Genomic DNA, 14,676 nt, shown 5'->3' with positions numbered 1-14,676 from the left:
TCTAGGTCCTCCTCCTCCTCCTCCTCCCTTATATCACTTCCAAATTATACACTTTCTTACCAGCATATATAGGTCTCTATTCTTTCCACCTATCCAAAGCATCTGGAAACAATCTGACCTGTGTTCCAAACTACACTATAGCACAGCTGCTGAGGATGTGATCGTGTAAAAAAAAAAAAAAAAAGATACCCTAAATTTCTCTTCACAGACTGGTAATAGACACATGGAAAGGTCAGAAAAAAGTGGCTGGCCATTCCATACCCTGTCAAATCTCCTGTTGTAATCGTCAAAGTAGCTAAATGTAGCAGCAGGAAAATTTCACATTTTGAGTGCCAGCCACCAAACTTTTCATTCAGTTGCTTTCAAATTTTCACCAGACGTAGCTCATATGTGCAGGAGTGCTTTGATGAAATTATAAACCTTTTGAGATTTTGCATGTAAAGTTAATATAGAGGGCAAGTTATTTGCTACAGTTAGCTACTTTGACAGTTATGACGGGAGATTTGATAGCGTATGGAATGGGCAGCCACTTTTTTCTGACCTTTCCATGTATCTACTATCAGTCTGTGAAGAACAATTTAGGGTATCTTTTCACCACAAAGGAGGATGTCCTCATTAAACCTTTCCTACAATCCCTCCTAAGCTTCTGCAGACTTTCAAATCTCTGGCATTCACGTTCAGATATGTTGTAAATTAATCATTTATGACTCAAACAGTTCTTATGTTTCTTTAAACAAAGTGTAATTCTTGACCAAGATCATCCTACTGGATCGTAGCCAAAGGAGAGATTAAATTAAATACAAAATAAATATTCCTCGGCCGAAATGCATATTGCAGCTTTCTAAACCCTAAATCCACCTCAGATTCGTGAGGGTTTTAGGGAGATAAGCAGTCATTTAGTTATAAATAGCTGCTATATATAGTTATTGCTTCGCAGATATGTGAAATATTGCCTAGAAATGCAAGTGGGTTCACCTCCGGGGGAATGATTGGAAATACTGCAGCGAAATGCAAGTTGTTTCACCTCCGCCAAAGAAAGGAATGCATTAAAAGTGAACGAGTCATAACACCAAAAGGAGTGACTTAAGCCGGCTCTTGTAAGCTGAAAGGCACAGGAACCAGAATTACTGAATAAACGCAGCAGAATTTTCCTGACTATTGTATTGAATCTGAATTTTTTTTCTCCCTAAAAAGTGCAGAACACGTTATGAAAGACTGGGGAGGAGGTGCACCAGATTTCTCAGTGAGCAATTATTTGTTTTTGCATCGCGTGGAAATCCTAATATGTACCCCTTTGTCGGTGTAGGGCTCGTTCAGGATAAGCCGTTGCTTTTCTGAATTACGAAAGATTCAGGAGCTTCTTTCTCAATCTGTTCGCGACGTATTTAGCTGAGAGAGAGAGGGATTGTGTGCGATTTTGAGAGAATGTGTGTGTTTGTTAAAGTATGGTTTTTGTGTGTGTGTGTGAGAGAGAGAGAGAGAGAGAGAGAGAGAGAGAGAGAGAGAGAGAGAGATTGTGTACGGTTTTAAGAGTGGTGTGTGGTGTGTTTTGTTAGAGTATGGTTTTGTGTATGGTGTATGTGTGTGTGAGAAAGAGAGAGAGAGAGAAAGAGTGCTTGTGTGTGTGTGTATGAGAGAGAGAGAGAGAGAGAGAGAGAGGAGAGAGAGAGAGAGATTGTGTACGTTTTGAAGAGTGTTGTGTGTGTGTGTTGTTTTTAGAGTATGGTTTTGTGTATGTGTGTGTGAGAAGATAGAGAGAGATAAAGAGTGTTTGTGTGTGTGTGTATGAGAGAGAGAGAGAGAGAGAGAGAGAGAGAGACTGTGTTTGTTAGAGTATGGTTTTGTATGTGTATTTGTGTGTGTATGTATGTGTGTGTGAGAAAGAGAGAGAGAGTGTGTGTGTGTGTGTGTGCGTGTGTATGAGAGAGAGAGAGAGAGAGAGATTGTGTGCGGTTTTGAGAGACTGTGTGTGTTTGTTAGAGTATGGTTATGTATGTGTGTTTATGTATATATATATGTGTGTGTGTGTGTGTGTGTGTGTGTGAAAGAGAGGGAAAGAGAGAGAGATAAATGTTCACCAGTTCGTGGCGTCGTGTTTTCATTTCTTTGAATCTTCCGCACATCGAACTTTCTCATCAGTTGAAATATCGATTCTCACAACTCCCTGCGGGACGCCTCAGAAGGTTTTATGCAGTTCTTAACACCTGTATCATTTCCCCGAGGAAATTTAAAATAAATGAGCTTGGCGTCTGCCATATATTTTCGTTAAAAGTGTAAGAGTAGTGTTTTACCGACCTTCATTTGATAATGAATATCGAACGCCTAAGCACAATACTCAGATTGGTAACTGTTAGTGTGTGTGTGTATATATATATATATATATATATATATGTATATATATATCTTACTATAATGGGCGTTATGTCTGTCCGTCCGTCTGTCATTCAATTACGGCCAAACGGCTGGTCCGATGGGCAGGAAACTTGGCAGGGTTATAGTGAGGACCCCTAAGATGGTTTATAATAGGATTTCTTTCTAACACCCCCCCCCCCCTCCCCCCCCCCCCCCCTCCCCCCAAACCCTCCAAACGGTGTGTGGGTGAGAAGGGATTCCCTGAAACGGAGCTGGTTCTGCTCGTGAAACAGGGATGGTTATGCATGTAGATTGCTAGAATTTATAAAACACAAATATATATATATATATATATATATATATATATATATATATATATATATATATGTGTGTGTGTGTGTGTGTGTGTGTGTGTGTGTGTATAGTAACAAACCCTAGGCTTTATATCTTGATGCTTCGTAGCAAATAAATGTCTCCAGAGGTTATATTCCTTTTGCTTGCTGAACTTAGTAATTAGTCACCTTTAAAAGTAAAGCCGTTTCCTGAATAGGAGTCATTTGTATCTCATCAATGGGGATCTCATTATCTGAAGGTAATTACCAAAAAAAAAAAAAAAAAAAAAAAAAAAGTAAAAAATGTGCCCAAGTTTCTTCGGCGCAATCGAGTTTTCTGTACATCGTATAATCACGGCCACCGAAAACATCGATATCTTTCTGTAGTCTTACTATAACCCAGTATGAACCGCCGCCCATGAAACTTTAACCACGCCCAGGGGGTGGACTGGCCTATTTCATTGCCATACACACGATTATGGCTAACTTTAACCTTGAATAAAATAAAGACTACTGATGATTGGAGGGTGGATGCTCAACATACCAATTTGCAGCCCTCTACCCTCACTAGTTGAAAAGATCTGACGGCGAACAGAAAAAAAGCGCTTCTCAGAAAACTAAAAGTAGGCCAGAAAGGTTTATTCATTTTGATTACATTAAACATAAATAGTATATAAACTTTAAAAAAAGAAAACTTTCATTACAAAATTTTGAATAAGAGAATTTTTTTAAACAATTATCATTCAGTACAAGGAACATTTCTGCATAAAATGATTCCTTAATCTAAAACCCAAAATATCCAAAATAAGAGGACAAACCGAAAAAATTAGTAACGCTGGAATTTACTGCACTTACGTTACAAGAGTATCACGTCCAAAAGGTAACCGACAGAAACTAAATTCGTTGAAGAAACGAAATATTCCCCGCTTAGACAGTTTCAGTTTACTATGTATGGTCGGCAAAGTATAACTTGACTGATAGTCATGGAAGAAACCGAACTCCCGCATCGCCAGCGTAGAACTATACTTTTATAAGTCGGGAACAAGTTGCCAAAGCCAAGTCCCAATAGACCTACTTATATTGAGGAGAGTCGAACATTCGAACATCTCCAAATATCACGCAGAATTGTAGTTAAAGGAACAGTACTACGGAGGTCGAAACAATATGGCAGGGTAAGCCAACCCCAGAGGATATAGATAATATGATATAACCAATTATGGGTTTTTATGCTACATTTCTTTTTTATACATTGAATACCTTTGTTAGAATACCCTTTGGTTAGCAGTGCCAACAGTGCACTGAAGGTGGTGCAGTGTATTATTAAAGGCGCTTGCAGCATTCCTTCGAACCCCAACTGTACCCATATATATATATTATATATTATATATATATATATATATATAATATAATATTATATACTATATATATAGAATATTATATATAGGAATATATATTATATATAGATACTACTATATATATATATAGATATATATATAATATAATATATAATAAATTATTATAGATATATAATATAATATTATTAGAGATATATATATTTAGATATATATATAGAATATATGTATAGATATATATATATATAGATATCTATATATATATATATATATATATAATGTATATTATATATAGTATATATAGATATCTATATTATATATCTCTGTATATATCTATATCATATATCATCTGATATATATTACTATCTATATATATATATTATATATATATATATAGCTGGCCAACCTCTCTAACTAATGCTGGTTAATGCAACTGTGGTATCTTCCCCAGATTTTTGTACTTCATTTCCTCTATATATTTTCTGAATCTCATTTATCTCAATTCCCCGCTTTCCACTGCTTTAAGCGCTGATTGACTGAAGGTGCCCCAGCGCTTGGCTGGACAGCGTAAACTTCATAAACCACATTAGGTTGATTTCGTCTTCTTTTCTTATTCAGACTTTGACAGGAATGTGTAAATGATGCTGATGCAGCGGTTGCGTTCGGCTGCTTTTGTTTTAATTTTATACGATTTTATAATTTATTAAATTTTTACCTTTGATTATTAATTTGTTAATTTATTTTTTCGTTCCTATACCTAGTCATTTCTTCCTGTGTTTTCTGTTACCTTTTCTTACTTCTTTCAAATGAACACTATATGCCTTGGAAACCTGAATTTCAGTAAGTGGCCCCTATGGGCTTGATCCAGGTGAATAGGGTTCATCTTCTTTTATATAATAATAATAACATTTAAGACATCGGTTCGACTTCCGTATAGGGTTAGTAACTTCATTTTATATATGGAGTTGGGGGCGGATCTGCCAACTTCACGATATGACAGTGACCAAACTTTATGACAGTTATGGACAGGATAGGGGGGGAAGGCAAAACCGCGGGTTGATGAGGGTGGGGGAAGGAGGGGGTGAAAGTTGTTAGACCAAGTGTTAATTTATTCGAAAATAAAGTCCAGGCGAAGAGTGAAAACGTTGCTCAGCTGTACAGGCATTATATTTCCATCCTCAGATGACGTCTTCCTCTTATGGGGGGGTGGGGGGCTTCGGGAAAGTAGATTTAGGTCCTTTTGTTCGATCCCCTTTGCTGGGAAATTTGCATTTATAGGATTTTCATTCGTTGGCAGCTGGCCCAGTGGAGTGGCTGTTTAATTAAGAGCCAACTTCGTCGGATTACTTTCTGGATAGATAGATAGACAGATAGACCCCGGTCCATCCACAGTGGTACTGTTGCTCCTCGCGCTCGCTTTTTCATTGTTTCCTTCGTTTTCCTTTACTTTTTTCATTTATATATATATATATATATATATATATATATATAATATCTAGTGTGTGTATATATATATATATATATATATATATATATATATATATAATACACTAGTGTATATATATATATATATAGAAATATATATATATATATATATATATATATATATATATATATATATGATAATGTGTTTGTTTACATATGTGCATGTGTCTGTGTGTGAGTGTGTGTATGTGTAATTACAATACTGAAGCTATGAACGTGTTTAATTATTGAAAGATGATTTTCTGAATAGCTCCATGTTACGTGTGCGTGGTGCAAGAAAGTGGGTAAACAGTAGCCAATAGATGTGAACTGCATAAAAACATTGGTATAGTCAATGCGGTAATATTTTAACGAAGAAAGCCTCAGGTTATTCGATAGCAACAAAATGCATTTAGTTATTAACTTTTACTCTCTCTCTTTCTCTCTCTCTCTCTCTCTCTCTCCCCCCAAGGACTGAAGGCCACTAATTCCTCTCTCTCTCTCTCTCCATTATATGAAAGAAAAAAAAGAATACTTTTAAAGGCGTTCAGGTAATTAACTAGTACTCTCTCTCTCTCTCTCTCCAGTATGATAATGGTTGTTTTAGTATGCGTCTCACACTTCGCCCATCCATTCGGATGAAGTTGAGGAAAGCATTAGCTTGTTTAGCATGGCTGTGTTCGCGTATTTCATTCCAGCTTCATCCTCCAGTAGCCAAACTACTTACTGATCTTTTTCAAATTTGCATTAATGTTACTATCTACTCACGATCTTTTTCAAATCTTCATTAATGTTAATAGCTACTCACTTCTCTTATTACAAATATTTTCTTTTTTCTTAAGAATCGCAAGAGAACTAGCTCATAGAGTCACTGTGAGTTCTCATCGTACAAACTGCTACAAAGTGGGTAGAAAAATTCTTTTGGGTGGAATAAAAAAGAAAACGAAATGTTCCTTTTATTATTTGTTTTCATATATTTGGTGGAAGTATGTTGTCATTTGCTGCATTAATTCCTGTTGATCATTCGTATTTAAAGACCTAATATAATGGTTGCTAGGCGTTCATGCAACCTCTTCCATTAGCGTGTATGTGCATTTATTGCCGCATCCAACCACATTGATTTGTATACTTGTCAAGGTGGGATATGCCACTTTGGTTAGATAAGTGAAAGGATGCAATGCAGTGAATACATCATAAGAAACGGCAATCTAGGACTTTTCCCCTTATGGTTTTTGGAATGTGGTTGCTGCCCCATGCCCTTGTTTATTTGCCGTCATGGTCTGTCTGCCATCACCTGCCATGCATTCAAGTAATGACCGGGCCCAACGTTGCTTAACTTCGCAGAACAGCAGTCCAGCGGTATAGCCACCGTGTCATATAGGCGTCTTCTGGAGTGGATTTCAATTTCCTGTTTCATTAGTCCAAATCTTTTCCGGACCCCGAGAAGCCATCGTCAAACCCAGAGTTAACACTAGCTCTATTTGGAAATGAGAAATGAACTTGGGTATGAGTGCTGCAACCTTATATTCTTTCAAAGGTTTCTTGAAAATGGAGGGTCCTTAATGCGGAGGGGAACGGTTTTTTACTGCATGGTATGTATATATATATATATATATATATATATAATATATATATATATATATCTATATATATATATATATATATGTAGTGTGTATGTGTCTGTCTGTGTCTTACATAAATATTACGTGTGTTTGTGTGTATATATATATATATATATATATATATATATATATAATATATTGTGTGGTGTGTGTGTGTGTGTGTGTGCGTAAAGGTCTATATTGTTGCGAAGGTTTCATAATGCACTGGGATTCATTTTGCGGTGAGCTGTAGATGTGCCCATTTACATACGCTGAACAGAAATGATTAACGTAAAAAATGTCCTTATTGAACGAACACAATGCGCTGCGTAGATCATTTGTCGAGGATCGTAATGAAACTCCCAGGTATTGTTGCACTGTATTGTTGCAACTTGTGGATCAGATACAATGGTTCATACGTTTCGTTTTCTTTAGGTTTTCCTAACCCACGACATGACGAAATCCGCTTAATTGGATTATATGGCATAGTTCGAATGAAAAGGATTTTGTATTTGTTATTATCCCTAAATTTTGTGTTCGCGCATGTCCTCATTCATTTGTAAGATTTGGTTTTAATAGAAATATATATATGAATCTCTTGTTGCTCATTTTAACAGATCTTGATTTCAGTGACTGCTTAGTAAACAGGTAATGTAAGGGAAGGGAAACAGATGCATTTTTATCGTAGAGCAACAAAGTTTGTTCCTTTCATATTCCCGAAGTGTGGGGAAAATAAGCTCCTTTTGAACGTTCAGAGTTAATGCCATCTAAGCCAATTAGCCCTCTTCATTTCTCAGCGCTGCAAAGGAGGACATTCTCTAATCTTTTTTTTTTTCCGGGAAAGATCTTGTCAGGTGGCTTTTCACAAAAGCTCTCATGTCTTTTTTCCCCTTCAAATAGACACTACTTTTACAGAAAGAAGTGACTCAAAAGACATGCATGAACCCTAATACTTTCCTCCTTGCATATGATATATTTTTATCTATTTGTTTATTTTTTCTTTAGTAATAAATGAGATCTCTTCTTTCTTTATTTCCCCTCACATCCTTTTACTTCTTCCTCCTAATAACACCATATTCTTTGGAATTTGGAATTTCAAGTCAGTGGCCCCTGGGGGCTTGTTCCGTGTCTGAAATGACAATGGTTGCAGGTCCACAATACTATATCTGTGTGAGTTGATGATTCTTTATGAATAACCCCCTGCTGCCGTCATTGCACTTAACGCGGTGCACTGTAGGTATCATTTAATGGTCTTTGCAGCGTCCCTTCGGTCCTTATCTGCAACCGCTTTCATTCCTTTTACTGTACCTCCGCTTATATTCTCTTTCTGCCACCTGACTTTCCACCCTCTCTAAGCATTGTTTCATAGTGCAGCTGGGAGGTCCTCCTCCCGCTATACCTTTCAAGCCTTCTTACTGTCAATTTCCCTTTCAGCGCTGAATGACCTCACAGGTCCCAGCGCTTGGCCTTTAGTCTAAATTCCATAATCTATTCTCTTTATGAACACCAATAGCTTTCGAAATCTGTGCTAGGATGAACCTAGGTCGGAGTTGAAAAGCTAATGATATTCATAAAGAACCAACAACAATAACAATAATAATAATAATGATAATAATAATAACAGGGGGCAACATAAAGCGACATCGTCTGTGGATTAACTTGGAGACGCTTCCTCTAATTAGGAAGGAGTGGTGCTAGAGAAAACTAAAATCACACAAGGGTCACTGATCTATTCATTTTTTAGCTTCTGATTCACGGAAGATTAATTGTAAACAAAGCTTCTTTGTATTATTGATATTTTTATTATAAGGCTGAATGAATTGAATACTAGGCTAACACTGATACCTTGTGAAGATTCCCCGCATGAAACTGTTGAAGGCTTTAAAGCAGGGTCGATTCACCTTTGGTTTCAGTTGTTAAATGATGGTTACGACCCCTTTGGCACTAATACAGGTTCTTTATACTTTAATAATCACAGGGATCGTAGGCGGTAAGAAAGTACAGAGGAGGAGGAATGTGGACACAAACACCAGAATAAAATTAACAATATTTTATTATAAAGTACACTTGACACTAAATCAGCCTTGTGACTAAACTTGATAAACAAAATACCATTAACAAATTAGGACTCCTAATACTTAAAACTACCCTAACAAAGTAAAGAAAGGACATAATATGCCAAAGGCTCAAATAATAATGACACGGGCCCAATAATGAAACAACTAACCTACAACTATAAGGAAGGAAGTAAGTCCAGAGAAAATAAAGTAAGGAATGCCTTAAACATCCTACCTAACCGTGGTGGTACTAAACTTAAAACTAATTCAAACAAATATTCAGAGGGGCAATGAATACCCAATACTCCTGACTCAATACAACATGTATATACATATATAAATAGATTAATACTTGAATAATACGTAAATCCTCACGTACTACGACGTGCACGGGAGTTCACGGAGGTCACTTCAACCTTCCAACAGCTAAACAAGGGAGCTCACAAATTGTCCAGGCAGATACGGGGGTCGAGTTCGATCCCGAGGGACAACACAGGATAATCTCCTCTTACCTGGCAATTGCCTCCCTACGTGCCTCCTCACGAGCCCTTAGCTCTCCTGGACAAGCAGCTGAAGACGGACAAAACAGGACAGTGGTTGGTGTAACGTCTCCTACGTGGCAGGACAGCGACGACCACGTCTTCCGCCAAATCCTCAGGCGGGAAACAGGAGCACAGGAGTCGCAAGTGACTATCACATGCGATATCACAGCCGTGATCAAACTCCAACAATGCACATACGCCGTAGATGGCTCGGCACATCTACGGAAAACCACTGAAAAGGGAGGGTCCGTCGAAGTAATCCTTCAAAAGGCTTAAGATTACTCTCCAGAAGGCTGCTAAGAAAAGAGCGTGCGTCTAAATGCTTATACAGGCCCGAACCATTTTAGGCCGGCCTCCACTCACCGCACTACAGTTCCATCACAACTCGAAAACAAAATAAAAGGAATCGTTAACACGATAGTTAGGTAATTCACAACAAGAGGAGGAATCACTGAGCAAAACAACTGAACGTTACTAACGTAGAAAAATAGTTGCTGAACTGAATATAAGAGAAAAAACACTTAAAACTAAGGAATACAAGGCTGATTTAAGAAAATAAACAATAAATTACGTTAATTTGACACTTGCGCTATAGTGTGTGTGTGATAATAAGTCACACACGGAGAGAAGTTCACTCTCGACGTGGTTCGGAAGTCACTTAAAGCCGTTGGGCCCGGTGCTGAATAACCACCGGTTCCATGCAACGTAAAAACACCATACAAACAAACAAGTAGAGTATTCTGTCTTTTGTCTCCGCTGTTCCTTTTCGCCCTTTCAGGAGAAGCTGTCTTTTGCTGAACAAAGAAAACAAATTAAATTAGCGACCCCCTGGTAGTACTTGAGAAGGTTAATTGTGCTTCCTTTCTTTAGTTCTGTTATGTGCGCTAATGGCCTGACTCCAGCTGTTAAGACCTTGGCTTATTTAGCCCATCTTTTCTCGCAAGATTTTGGACTGAAAAGCTTTGTGTTCCAACAGTTTTTATTTTTTTCCTGATGCAGACCTGAATATAATGAAGGTCGTATTTAGAATTTTTTATAATGCCCACAGGGCAGGTGTGGGTAATTTAATAAATTGAATTTTTTTATCAGATGGAATGATGATACTTTAATAAATAAGAAATATGCTGTCTTGTATTATATTAATTCATATTTCTAAGACATAGTGTTTAAGAAATTCTCTGCCAAATTTCGAATAATTTTCTTCTTGAGATGTCGATATTTCCCCCTCCTTGCAGGTTCAATAATCGGATAGAAGCCTTCAGTTGTTTTTTATTTTTATTATTATTAATTTTAATATATATATATATTTTTTTTTTTTGACAGTCATTTAGCAACTTGATTTTGAATTTCTTATTTGTTTTGCGTTGAATTGTTTAGTTTCTTTACATAAGGGAAGGTCCTTTTCTTCAGGAAAAAAAATTGCCAAATTTTGGTAAAGTCTGATGACCTTCCCAAATTCTCGTTTGGTTTAGGAGAAGGATTTTTAAAAAGAAATTTTCATAAAGTACCCGCACTTTTCAAAACCATAGTTCGTATAGATATTTTATGAAGAGTGTGCCTTGATAATACTCGTAGGTATCACAATAAACTGGTGAACGCAATTTTTGGGAATAATTTTGTAGATGAGTCCACAGATGACACCAGACATAAACAAAGCGAGATTTTCCCTCTTAAAATTTTAGCTCCTTAATATCCATTCGTAAAACGTTTCAGCTCCTTAATGTTCATTCGTATCATTGGTAACTCTCAAATATCCATTCATATGATTTAGTACTCCCTAATATCCGCTTAATAACATCTGAAAAAAAATTTGTTTTAAAAATCCCTCTCCTAAAATTTCTTTTTAAAAATTCTTCTCCTAAACCAAAAGAGACTTTGGAAAGGTAATCAGATTTTACCCAAATTTGGCTTTTTTTTCTGAAGAAAAGGACCTTCCCATATGTAAAGAAAATACATAATTCAATGCAATATATATATATATATATATATATATATATATAATATATATATAATATATATATATATATGTATATATATATATATATATATATATATATATATATATATATATATATATATATATATATAATAAAAGGAGCCCATAAAAACACCATATAGAGAGAAAAGTACTATATTTCAGAGGCTGCTGTCTCCCTCTTCAGGTAGATGAATGAGAAAAGTTTACAGAAAAGGTGGTATTTATACCAAGAGGCCCATCCACAGGCAAGCCAATTTAGGTCACCCCCGCTGATAATCTTCCTTTAATCTTCTTAAGTGTTGTATTAATCACTTCCCCAGAGATTAATACAACACAAACGGTCAGTTAGGTATGGACAACAGAACTCGGCTATTTTCAACCATATAAATGAACATAACCATAGAATAAACTGGAATTTGTCACGTGTAATTTATAGCAGCAACTGCGGTACAAGAGTCAAATGATGTAATCGACCTTAATAAAAGAGAGGCAGGTAATGAACATCTCAAAAGGAGCATGGATTTCAGATATGATCGACAAGGTTTTTCATTCAACCAACACTTAAGAAGATTAAAGGAAGATTATCAGCGGGGGTTGACCTAAATTGGCTTGCCTGTGGATGGACCTCTTGGTATAAATACCACCTTTTCTGTAAACTTTTCTCATTCATCTACCTGAAGAGGGAGACAGCAGTCTCTGAAATATAGTACTTTTCTCTCTATATTTTGGTGTTTTTATGGGCTCCTTTTATTAGATGGAATTCTGTTGTTACAGAAAATTTTACCATCATATATATGATTATCTTATATATATCTTATATTATTATATTTATCAGAAATTCAAAATCAAGTCACTAAATATTTGTTGCAATACAAAAGCTACCTCATACTCAAGAAAGAGAAAAGTTAGTTCATTGTATTCTACACCAATATGAATACAGATGAAAATGATCATACTGCGATTAAGAGGAATCTTGGTTTTTTTCCCCAGTCTGGAATTTAATCTAAGTGATTGATTTTTCAGCTGAGAAAGTCCTCTTATCGATAAGGTCTCCTTTTACACCTCAAAATTCGCCGAACGATAATTTACCTCCGGCAAGACACCGTCGAATCCCTTGTGGTATGGGAAACGTTGATAACGCGCGTGACTTGGGATAAGATATTACGCCTGACGTAGAAATTAATTATGATAAATTGGAAATAATTCGGACCCTGGATCGACTTCCAGAATGCTACATTACGAAAATCTCTGCATATTATTATTATCTTCAAATGCAGGGCCAAGATCAGTGTATATATTTGTATTTTAATTTTTACAGGTTAACTACATCAAAGTCATTTACGGTTTCTCTCTCTCTCTCTCTCTCTCTCTCTCTCTCTCTCTCTCTCTCGCTCTTCCTCTCTCCGTCTCTCTCTCTCTCTCTCTCTCTCTTCTTGCAGCGAGCTTGTTACAAGAGAGAGAGAGAGAGAGAGAGAGAGAGAGAGAGAGAGAGAGAGAGAGAGAGAGGAGAAACCGTGAATGACTTAGATGACTATGATATAGTTTATCTGAAAAATAAATAAATAATAATAATAATAATAATAATAATAATAATAATAATAATAATAATAATAATAATAATAATGATAATAAAGAGGAGATAATCTGCTTTGGGGAACATGGATCGCTAAAGAAATGTTAACCAAGTATGTATGAAACACAAGATATAATAATGAGAGAAGCAACAGTTACAACAATATTGCCACTGAACCAAAAAAAACTTCTCTCAGTTTTCTTCTGAAGATGGAAAAGAACCCACAATTATAATAATAATAATAATATAATAATAATAATAATAATAATAATAATGATAATAATATATAATATAATTATTAATTATTATTATTTTGGTGAGAACCCTCCCTCTTTTAGGCAAGTGCTGTTAAAAAGGATGGCAGAATTAAGCGAGTTGATTTTATATATTGTTTTTTCTATTTTCCTTACAATTCGCTTCTCAGGCTCAGCGATGTTTCTGAGTAACTGGCCAATATTCATATTGGGAATTTTCAAAAATTATAAATGCTGAAGGAATCTTTTATTAGAACAAGATATAGGCCAGTCAAGCAGTGGTCGTCGCAGTGCTGGTATTATTCCGTGGCGTAGCCGGCCGAACTGAACTACGCCTACGGAATAATACCAGCACTGACGACGACCACTGCTTGACCTGGACCTGATATCTTGTTCTAATAAAAGATTCCTTCAGCATTTATAATTTTTGAAAATTCCCAATATGAATATTGGCCAGTTACTCAGAAACATCGCTGAGCCTGAGAAGCGAATTGTAAGGAAAATAGAAAAACAATATAATAATAATAATAATAATTATTATTATTATTATTATTATTATTATTATTATTATTATTATTATTATTATTATTATTATTATTATTATTATTATTCACAGTCCTCCAATTCGACTGGGTGGCATTTATAGTGTGGGGTTCCGGTTGCATCCTGCCTCCTCTGGAGTCCATTACTCTTCTTACTATGTGCGCCGTTTCTAGGATCACACTCTTCTGCATGAGTCCTGGAGCTACTTCAGCCTCTAGTTTTTCCAGATTCTTTTTCAAGGATCTTGGGATCGTGCCTAGTATTATTATTATTATTATTATTATTATTATTATTATTATTATTATTATTATTATTATTATTATTATTATTATTATTATTGAGAAAAAGAGCACTGTCCATAATTAACAAGACTGCATGGACCATTTACTTTAAAATCAAGCTTCCAAAGTATATGGTGTTTCTTTGAAAGATGTGACAAATACAGAAAGGAGAGATCGGTTATAAGAAAAGGGACAAATAGACTGTTATAATGTTTGGCGTTGTAATATTAATTAATGGTACTCTAACATTATTAATGGCAATATTGTAAAAAACAAACCCACAAGATTATTGAGTATAACTTGTTTACTTGTAAGTAATTACAAGTAAACAAGTTATAATCAATAAT

The sequence above is a fragment of the Macrobrachium nipponense genome, chromosome 3, assembly GCF_015104395.2.
Source record: "Macrobrachium nipponense isolate FS-2020 chromosome 3, ASM1510439v2, whole genome shotgun sequence".
NCBI lineage: Eukaryota > Metazoa > Arthropoda > Malacostraca > Decapoda > Palaemonidae > Macrobrachium > Macrobrachium nipponense.
This window is presented reverse-complemented; position numbering follows the sequence as displayed.